The following is an 11479-nucleotide window of genomic DNA, read 5'->3' as shown; positions in this document are numbered from 1 at the left end:
TACAATTAGGCTACTTCACATTGAAATATAGGCAGAAATGATTATAAATAACAGTATTTGGTACATAACGGAAAGCAGTGTTTGTTTGATAGGGGCATACAACATAATTTGTCTACATCAAAGCTTCTAATAAAAAAATGGTTCAAATGGCTCTGAGCACTATGGGACTTAACATCAGTGGTCATCAGTCCCCTAGAACTTAGAACTACTTAAACCTAACTAACCTAAGGACATCACGGACATCCATGCCCGAGGCAGGATTCGAACCTGCGACCGTAGCAGTCCCGCAGCTCCGGACTGAGCGCCTAGAACCGCGAGACCACCGCGGCCGGCAAGCTTCTAACAATAAGATAAAACATGAAAACATCATTATGAAAGTGTAGATAGGACCGAATGACAAGTTGTAGAAAGCAAATATTGACGTGAAATGTAGCCAAGAAATATTTGATAACTGAAAAACATACGACTACCTTAGAAGGAAAAGAACATTTCGGTAACCAGCACTAGGAGACCCGAAGTCAGATATCGAGTAACGGCTTTATACCGTTGAAAAAATTTTTGTTACGTAGCTGCAGCTGTTTGTCAAGGATGAGGCTATCATTTCGAGCAAAATGCTTGAAAATCTCTAATTCTTCTAGAATATCTAGTCTACGCCCTTTCTTTTCGGTGTGCAAAATGTTGCTAATGCAGATGGCTTTAGGTGAATGACCTGTAATTAGGAGATGGTCAGCAAAAGGCGTATTTTGGGGGCTAGTACCATTTTTTCTTAGCAAGTGTTCTTTATATCTGGTAGTGAAGGCACGTCCTATTTGTCCTATATAGAAGAGGAGCAAATATCGCAGACATGAATGAAGTTTTCTTTTTTTTAAAAATTGTTATTAGTAGAAAAAGCAACGTTGCAATCGTATTTCTTTCGAAGAATGCGTTGGATCTGATAAGAGATAGGCCCCACGAAAGGATTAGAGAATTTTTTTTTTAGTTGGACTCGATAACAGAAGTGTCTAGCGTAGTAAGTCTTCTAGCAGTTTTCTTTTTAAGGACGTCATCTATCATGTTAAGTTTATACTCGTTGTTAACTGCTATTGTTTTAAGTAAATTGATTTCTTCGTTGAAGTTTTCTTTAGAAAATGGAATGGAAACGGCTCGGTGAACAGCAGAATGAAAGAAGGCTTTTTTATGCGATTGTGGATGGGTAGAGGTTGAAACGTCCCCTTTGAACAATTGTACACGACTGTGCTTAAACTGACACACAATATTTTTAGCGCAACGCAATCTGACTTGTAAAAATCCCTACAAAAGAATGGCCCTGGCTAACATTAACCTATACGTTTCACAAATCACTTACCTCACAAAAATCTTCGCTGCTCAAGCTACTGCAATACAGCGAGCGCCACTACTGCCAGCTAAATAAAAGATTCAAACTATGGAAGGCACTAACTACTGATAGGGATAGTTAGCAAATGAAAGATATTAATAGAGAACAAACAATGTATTTACCTTGATATCATCATATATAAATATAGCAGTTCATGACAAATTTCAAAACTCCGCCATCTCTCTCCCCACATCCACCACTGCTGGCGGCTTACCTCCAACTGCGCAACGCTACGCGCTGTTCACAGCCAGCTGCCTAACACTACAATGGCGAGTATTACAACAATGCAAAGCAGCCACAGACTGCACACAGCACAGCCAGTGATTTTCATACAGAGGTGGCGTTACCAATAAAAAAACCTAAACAGCCTACTTACAAGGTGCAGGAACGATCTAGTCGGTATATGTTACTTTACGAAAATACTGAAAGAAATTTTATTTGTTTCTGTAGTAAGCGTCAAGTCAAGGAAATTTAATTGACGGAGGAGGAGGAGGAGATTAGTGTTTAACGTCCCGTCGACAACGAAGTCATTAGAGACGGACGGCAAGCTCGGGTTAGGGAAGGATGGGGAAGGAAATCGGCCGTGCCCTTTCAAAGGAACCATCCCGGCATTTAATTGATGGGCTCATTTTCAAATTCTTTCTTATTCCAGATACGTTGATGATATTCTAATCATCTACAAAGGACCAGCTGAAGGTGCTGATCGTATCTTTAACCTATTCAGTGATTTTCATGAGAAAATTTCTTTCACTATCGAATTTGAAAATGAGGACCGTCAATTAAATTTCCTTGACTTGACGCTTACTATAGAAACAAATAAAATTTCTTTCAATATTTTGTAAAGTGACATATACCGACCAGATCGTTCCTGTATCTTCTACTCGTCCACAATCACATAAAAAAGCCTTCTTTCATACTGCTGTTCACCGAATCAAGGGTTCAAGACTCATAAAAGAAGGCTGTATACATGGAAGAATCCAGGAGATACTAGAAGGTATCAGATAGATTATATGATGGTAAGACAGAGATTTAGGAACCATGTTCTAAATTGTAAAACATCTCCAGGGGCAGATGTGGACTCTGACCACAATCTATTGGTTATGAACTACAGATTCAAACTGAAGAAACTGCAAAAAGGGGGGAATTTAAGGAGATGGGACCTGGATAAACTGACTAAACCAGAGGTTGTACAGAGTTTCAGGGAGACCATAAGGGAACAATTGACAGGAATGGGGGAAAGAAATACAGTAGAAGAAGAGTGGGTATGTCTGAGAGATGAAGTAGTGAAGGCAGCAGAGGATCAAGCAGGTAAAAAGACAAGGGCTAATAAAAATTCTTGGGTAACAGAAGAAATATTTAATTTAATTGATGAAAGGAGAAAATATAAAAATGCAGTAAATGAAGCAGGCAAAAAAGAATACAAACGTCTCAAAAATGAAATTGACAGGAAGTGCAAAATGGCTAAGCAGGGATGGCTAGAGGACAAATGTAAGGATGTAGAGGCTTATCTTACTAGGGTTAAGATAGATACTGCCTACAGGAAAATTAAAGAGACCTCTGGAGAAAAGAGAACCACTTGCATGAATATCAAGAGCTCAGATAGAAACCCAGTTCTAAGCAAAGAAGGGAAAGCAGAAAGGCGGAAGGAGTTTATAGAGGGTCTATACAAGGACGATGTACTTGAGGACAATATTATGGAAATGGAAGAGAATGTAGATGAAGATTAAATGGGAGATACGATACTGCGTGAAGAGTTTGACACAGCACTGAAAGACCTGAGTCGAAACAAGGCTCCGGGAGTAGACAACATTCCATTAGAACTAATGACGGCCTTGGGAGAGCCAGTCGTGACAAAACTCTACCGTCTGGTAAGCAAGATGTATGAGACGGGCGAAATACCCTCAGACTTCAAGAAGAATATAATAATTCCAATCCCAAAGAAAGCAGGTGTTGACAGGTGTGAAAATTACCGAACTATCAGTTTAATAAGTCACAGCTGCAAAATACTAACACGAATTCTTTACAGACGAATGGGAAAACTGGTACAAGCCGACCTCGGGGAAGATCACTTTGGATTCCGTAGAAATGTTGGAACACGTGAGGGAATACAGACGTTATGACTTACCTTAGAAGAAAGCTTAAGGAAACGCAAACCTACGTTTCTAGCATTTGTTGGCTTAGAGAAAGCTTTTGACAATGTTGACTGGAATACTCTATTTCAAATTCTAAAGGTGGCAGGGGTAAAATGCAGGGAGCGAAAGACTATTTACAATTTGTACAGAAATCAGATGGCAGTTATAAGAGCCGAGGGGCGTGAAAGGGAAGCAGTGGTTGGGAAGGGAGTGAGACAGGGTTGTAGCCTCTCTTAGATTGTATTCAATCTGTATATTGAGCAAGCAGTAAAGGAAACAAAAGAAAAGTTCGCAGTGGGTATTAAAATCCGTGGAAAAGAAATAAAAACTTTGAGGTTCGCCGATGACATTGTAATTCTGTCAGAGACAGCAAAGGACGTGGAAGAGCAGTTGAACGGAATGGATAGTGTCTTGAAAGGAGGCTATAAGATGAACATTAACAAAAACAAAACGAGGATAATGGAATTTAGTCGAATTAAGTCGGGTGATGCTGAGGGAATTAGATTAGAAAATGAGACACCTAAAGTAGTAAAGGAGTTTTGCTATTTGGGGAACAAAATAACTGATGATGGTCGAAGTAGATAGGATATAAAATGCAATGGCAAGGAACGCGTTTCTGAAGAAGAGAAATTTGTTAACATCGAGTATAGACTTATGAGTCAGGAAATCGTTTCTGAAAGTATTTGTGTGGAGTGTAGCCATGTATGGAAGTGAAATATGGACGATAAATAGTTTAGACAAGAAGAGAATAGAAGCTATTGAAATGTGGTGCTAGAGAAGAATACTGAAGATTAGATGGGTAGATCACATAACTAATGAGGAGGTATTGAACAGAATTGGGGAGAAGAGGATTTTTGTGGCACAACTTGACAAGAAGGAGGGACCGGTTAGTAGGACATGTTCTGAGGCATCAAGGGATTCCAAATTTAGCATTGGAGGGCAGCGTGGAGGGTAAAAATCATAGGGGGAGACCAAAAGATCAATACACTAAGCAGATTCAGAAGGATGTAGGTTGCAGTAAGTACTGGGAGATGAAGGAGCTTGCACAGGATAGAGTAGCATGGAGAGCTGCATCAAACCAGTCTCAGGACTGAAGACCACAACAACAACAGTCACAATCGAGCTATAGTGGCCCATTGCAAACAGTACTGTAAGGAGCTTAAAAATGTTATTAGGAAGGCAAAAAGTATGTGCCACAGCAAAGAGAATAGCTAATTCACAGGATAACATTAAAACCATATGATCAGTTGTGAAGGAAGTATCTGGTGACGAGCACAAGGTCGACGATATGAAGTCAGTTCGTAGTAAAAATGTTTCTGTCACTGATAAATCAGATATATGGACAGTATTTAACAATCATTTTTTGAGCACTGCTGGTGAATGAAATAAAAATTTAGTCTCTACAGGGAATCATATAACTCTCTTGGCAAATGCCTTTCTGAGATTGATGTCTGAAATACTCCTCTGTGATGCAGACAAGGGGGACGTTGAGTCAATAATTAAATCACTGAAAACTAAGGACTCTCATGGTTATGATGGAGTGCTTAGCAGGACATCAACATACTGTGCTGTACATGTTAGCCCTGTACTTAGTCATATTTGCAATTTTTCGTTTAGGAATGGTCAGTTTCCTGAATGATTAAAGTACTCAGTAGTAAAGCCCCTTTGTAAAAAGGGAGAAAGAGATAATGTAGATAATTTTAGACCTATTTCTATTCCATCAGTGTTTGCAAATGTCATTGATAAGGCTGTGTATGTAAGGATAACTGATCATTTTATATCACACAATTTGCTGTCAAAAATACAGTTCGGCTTTAGACGTCGTTTAACAACTGAAAATGCTTTCTCTTTTCTCTGTGAAGTGCAGGATGGGTTAAACAAAAGGTTTCGAAAGCTAGGCAAGTTTTTTGATTTAGCTAAGGCGTTTGATTTTGTTGATCACAAAAATTACTCCAGAAGCTGCATTTTTACAGAATATGGGGGGTAACTCACAGGTGGCTCACTTACTAGCAGCAGACAGCAAAAGGTCATTATTCACATTTTTGAGAATGGCTGTGATGTGGAGTCTGAGTGGGGTACAGTCAAATGGATGTGTCCCAGGGATCAGTGTTGGGGCCACTCCTGTTCCTTATTTATATAAACTATGCCCTCTAGTACTATGTTGCTGTTGTGGTCTTCAGTCCTGAGACTGATTTGATGCAGCTCTCCATGCTACTCTATCTTGTGCAAGCTTCTCCATCTCCCAGCACCTACTACAGCCTACATCCTTCTGAATCTGCTTAGTGTATTCATCTCTTGGTCTCCCTCTATGATTTTTCCCTCCACGCTGCCCTCCAGTACTAAATTGGTGAACCCCTGGATGCCTCAGAACATGTCCTACCAACCGATCCCTTCTTTTAGTCTAGTTGTGCCACAAACTCCTCTTCTCCCCAATTCTATTCAATACCTCCTCATTAGTTATGTGATCTACCCATCTATTCTTCAGCAATTTTCTCTATCACCACATTTCGAAAGCTTCTATTCTCTTCTTGTCTAAACTATTTATCGTCCATGTTTCACTTCCATACATGGTTACACTCCATACAAATACTTTCAGAAGCGACTTCCTGACACTTAAATCAATACTCGATGTTAACGAATTTCTCTTCTTCAGAAACGCTTTCCTTGCCATTGCCAGTCTACATTTTATATCCTCTCTACTTCGACCACCATCGCAAACAGCAAAACTCCTTTACTACTTCAAGTGTCTCATTTCCTAATCCAATTCCCTCAGCATCACCCGACTTAATTCGACTACATTCCTTTATCGTCGTTTTGCTTTTGTAGATGTTCATCTTATACCCTCCTTTCAAGACACTGTCCATTCCATTTAACTGCTCTTCCAAGTGCTTTGCTGTCTCTGACAGAATTACAATGTCATCGGCGAACCTCAAATTTTTTATTTCTTCTCCATGGATTTTAATACCTACTCCGAACTTTTCTTTTGTATCCTTTACTGCTTGCTCAATATACAGATTGAATATAATCGGGGCTAGGCTACAACCCTGTCTCACTCCCTTCCCTTTCATGTCCCTCGACACTTATAACTGCCACCTGCTTTCTGTACAAATTGTAAATAGCCTTTCGCTCCCTGTATTTTACCCCTGCCACCTTCAGAATTTGAAAGAGAGTATTCCAGTCAACATTGTCAAAAGCTTTCTCTAAGCCTACAAATGCTAGGAACGTAGGTTTGCCTTTCCCTAATCTTTCTTCTAAGATAAGTCATAGGGTCAGTATTGCCTCACGTGTTCAACAATTTCTCCTGATAACGACGTCCTGAGTCGTTCCCGCCCGGCGATCCGAATGGGGGACTATTTTACCTCCGGAATATTTTACCCAAGAGGACGCCATCATCATTTAATCATACAGTAAAGCTGCATGCCCTCGGGAAAAATTACGGCTGTAGTTTCCCCTTGCTTTCAGCCGTTCGCAGTACCACAACAGCAAGGCCGTTTTGGTTAGTGTTGCAAGGCCAGATCAGTCAATCATCCAGACTGTTGCCCTGCAACTACTGAAAAGGCTGCTGCCCCTCTTCAGGAACCACACGTTTGTCTGGCCTCTCAACGGATACCTCTCCGTTGTGGTTGCACCTACGGTACGGCTATCTGTATCGTTGAGGCACGCAAGCCTCCCCACCAACGGCAAGGTCCATGGTTCATGGGGGGGGGGGGGGGGGGGGGGGGGGGGCTCTAGTACTATTGGTAGCTGTAGATTGTTTCTGTTTGCTGATGACACTAGCTTGGTAGTAAAGGATGTTTTGTGCAACATTGGCTCGGTTTCAAATAGTGCTGTGCATTACATAAGTTCATGGCTTGTAGAAAATAAGCTAACACTAAATCATAGTAAGACTCAGTTTTTTCAGTCTGTAACACACAATTCAACAAAACCCAACGTTTTAATTTCACAGAATGGGCATATAATTAGTGAAACTGAACAGTGCAAACTCCTAAGTTTTCAGATGATATTAAACTGTCATCGAAAGTCGACGTTCAGGTTCTTGTTCAAAGAGTTGAAGTTGTCATTTTTACTATTCAAACGAGATCCGAAGTAAGTGATCATTAGACACGAAAATTAGTCTACTTTGCTTATTTTCATTTGCTTATGTCTTAAGGTATTATATTTTGGGGTAACTCTTCCCCTTCTAAAAGGATATTTTTGACTGAGAAATAGGCGGTTCGGGCAGTAAGTGGTGTAATTTCGCGAACCTCTTGTCGACCCCTGTTCACTAATCTGGGTATTTTGACATTGGCCTCTCAATACTCGGCAGAAATACAACTTGCATTTGGATCTGTGTAGAAAGGTGTGCAGTGTACTGCTGCATCCGTTTTCAAAAATCTTAACAGTAATCCACGAGCTTTAAAATCAAAACTGAAGATTTTGCTCATGGGTCCTTGAAATATTAAGCTGATTCTTGTTGTATTGTTGATTGCGTTTACTTAATCTTATGGCCTGACTTTTTTGGGTTCATAAACATATTTTTTAAAATCTGTTATTACGTTTATGTTGTAATTGCATATGGTGACACGCTCCATGACCTTGGAGATTTGTTCCTCGATTTGGTCCTACGGAACTTGATGTGGAAATGAATAAATAAACTAGATAAAATCAATCCAAATATGATTTCATAGAAATGTCTTTAAGAGATAGAAAGAAGCAGCAGGAAAGAATAGAAGTGGTAGACGTCAATGGACAGGCCTTACTGCAAGAATGGGCCGTTTAATGAGATATGTGATTTGGCATTCAGAAATAATTATTTTGTTAAAGGAAGGGGCAAAGAGACAAAAAATTGTGTAGTAGGCAAGTATAAGAATATGTAAAACAGATTATACAAGGCATTTTACGTGCAATGTGTATAACGACCACATAATTAGCTGAAGAAGGAGAGTAATGCAAAGTGGCATTAAACCAAAGGAATAACATGTTTAGTCTATGTCGTGACTGTAATATAAATAATTGTAAACAATAAAATGTCGCTATTGGTCAGTTTTATTTTTGTTGACATTTGTTACTTTTTGGAGCTTCATTCGTGTTTCTTTTTTTTCTGTTACGATCAATTGCGAGTACATAAGGTTCTTGTTGTTGATTCACATCTATCTCAGGGTTTGTCTCTCACTAATTTATGCAGCTAGATGGTATTCTAAGTCACGAACACTAAACAGCAATGTATGTATTCGTCATACATTTGACGTATAACTTGTAGTACAAACTTCGAAAAGTTGTTTTTATTAGCTGTCAAGACCCTTAAAAAGCTACGTATAACACAAATTTTTAGGGAAGTGCGTGCATCGGATGGGAAGTATTGGATATCATCTCTAGGATCATATTTTGCATTGAGTTAAATCTTCAACAATAGCTTCATCTTCAGAGTGTTTCTAATGCCGGTATTGTGTATGTGTTACGACTTTGAAGGCACCTAACTGTAGTACTCTCAGTATTCTTATTGTTAATCGTTATGTTTCATTATCCTGTAACTGAACCAACTTCCCCTCCTCTTCTTGTAACTACTAAACAAACATCATGGGCTTATATGTAAAACTTAAATCTTTCGTCCACGAATTTCTTTGCTTCGCAGTTTTACTGAGAAAAAAAGAAAAGTTTCCAAGTGCACAGTTGCCTAACTTCATAAAATGAAATAATTGTATGAAATGAGTTTTCAAAACAGGTTGGAATAAAGGTAACGGCCTTTTGGTACAGAGAAGATGCTACAGGTTGTCAGCTGTAGGTTTCCCTGAAAGGGGGAGCCACTGGTCCGATAAACAAGTTTGAGCGCGACTACGGCCTTGGCCTGAGAGGTGGGGGGACGGCAGCGTTGAGGGAGGTTTCCATCGCAGCGTGCGGCACGGAAGTGTCGTGGCGGGCAAGCGTGTTGGGAGGGGCGTGCACGTGGCAGTTGCAACGTCCAGCCGAGCGTGCACCCCAAACCAGACCGTTTCCCGAGCTGCAGTGAGCAGCGAACCGTGTCTTTTGAAGAAATTATGACAGCAGTACAATAAAGGCCAGAAATTTGTTAATCTAATCATTCTCGCTGTAAGAAATGGGCCAACTGGAAGGAATATTTGGAGTGACAGCTTAATGGAAGCTTAATGAAGATGGTTTTACTGTGTAAGTCTGCCTTCGGACAAAAGTTATTGACAATCATGTCTCGCACGTCTTATGCCACTAGTGATTAACTGTTATATCGTCTTTCAGTCATATTGTAATGTGGATCAATATTTCTATCACATTCGGTAATGATCTTACGTAAAAGACATGCTGGTTTGCCTATAAGACACGCATTTGTCTCTAAACGATATCTTAATATGCGTCACCTTGCACTTAAAATTCCAAATATGCTGAAGCACCGCGATATAACCCGCTTGGGAAAGGAGCAGAATTTTAGAAGTCTTCCCTTGGCAACACAAAAGACAAGCAAACCAGGTCAATACGCTTGGCGGAGTGTTAACAAGGAGGGATTTCTGATGTTACATGAAATGCAGCCATAAGAGGGGTGTAATAGCCGTACACAGTAAGAGCTGGGTGTCTAACACATCAGTGCAGCAGAATGAGGTCGTGGAGAGAGGAGGACCACGCCACTGTGTTGATCAGGCAGAATGAAGTAGTAAGCCCTGTGTCGGACATAACAATGATTATTCAGAGTACCGACGCTGCAGAATACGTCCACGATTTTTTCTGAAAGGCGAAATTAAGGCACCTTTCAGCCACAGTAGAACTCGCCACGAAAGCTGACACGTAAAATAAGCCGTCAAGTGAAGTAGATTAGATTAGATTGTCATCGTAGCGTCGCAGTAGCAACGCGCGCGAGACGGATCTTGCATAAGTATTATTCTTATCCAGTGGCTTGATACGGTTGCCCTCAGTTTGCAGCTGACCAACTAGGAGGTAAAACCTTTGCTGTTCGTGGAGACTGTCTTCGACCTCTGGCGGAACAGCGAATCCTGCCCAGGGGACTTTGAAACAGCAAGACGCAGTGCTGCCATTAGAGTCGACACTCATGGGAAGCTGTGGGCAGCATCCACCAGCAGGGCCTCTGGATGCCTAGCTGGTGGGCCTGTCAGCAGTCAAAAAATGGTTCAAATGGCTCTAAGCACTGTGGGACTTAACATCTGAGACTAGACTTAGAACTACTTAAACCTAACTAACCTAAGGACGTTACACACATCCATGCCCGAGGCAGGGCGAACCCGCAACCATAGCAGCAGCCCGGTTCCGAACTCAAGGGGCTAGAAACGCTCGGCCACAGCTGCCGGCCTGCTGGCACACTCCATCTAGGGCCAATGAGTGCATTCTGGGGCGCTGTCTTCAGCGACAGTGAGATCGCTCTGGTAACCTACAATCCTGAACTGCTAACACGAGAGGCACCGCAGACAATAGCGGCCGAGCGGCAGCCTGCGTGCAGTGTCTTGGCCGGGTGCTGGGCAGGCTCCGCCACTGCTGTCGTAGCCGTGACTGCGTGGCGCGGCGCGGCGCGGCGCGTGTGGGCGTCGTGACACTCCAGCGAGAGTAGCGACCTGCTGCCTGCCGCCACTGCTGGCTGCCGTGAATGGAGACAACACGGAATGTTTTTCAACATTAATTGCTTGTTTGTTAATCATGTTTTCTTAGCGCCTTCGGGTGCATCAGATCAGGCCATCTGCCACCGAGCGATGGCTAACCCCCGCACAAGGATGACGACCCGGCCTAATCCTGAACTTGACGACCCAATACCGTCACGTAAAGTGGCGACCGGTTTCCGGCGGCTACTGTGCTTTCAACGCACTTTCGAGCACGAGAAAGGCGCTGACCAAAAATACCTTTTGTCATCATTCAGATTCTTTCTGGAACTGTATCCATTAAATTGGCTTGAAAGGGTGCTCCACATCTGCGATAAAAATATGTAGCAAAGGACTTACGGTTCGAGACATTATTTATGGGTGTGGCGTATTGAGATTTCCAT

Source organism: Schistocerca serialis, chromosome 2 (genome assembly GCF_023864345.2).
Source record: "Schistocerca serialis cubense isolate TAMUIC-IGC-003099 chromosome 2, iqSchSeri2.2, whole genome shotgun sequence".
NCBI lineage: Eukaryota > Metazoa > Arthropoda > Insecta > Orthoptera > Acrididae > Schistocerca > Schistocerca serialis.
Note: the sequence above shows the minus strand (reverse complement) of the source record.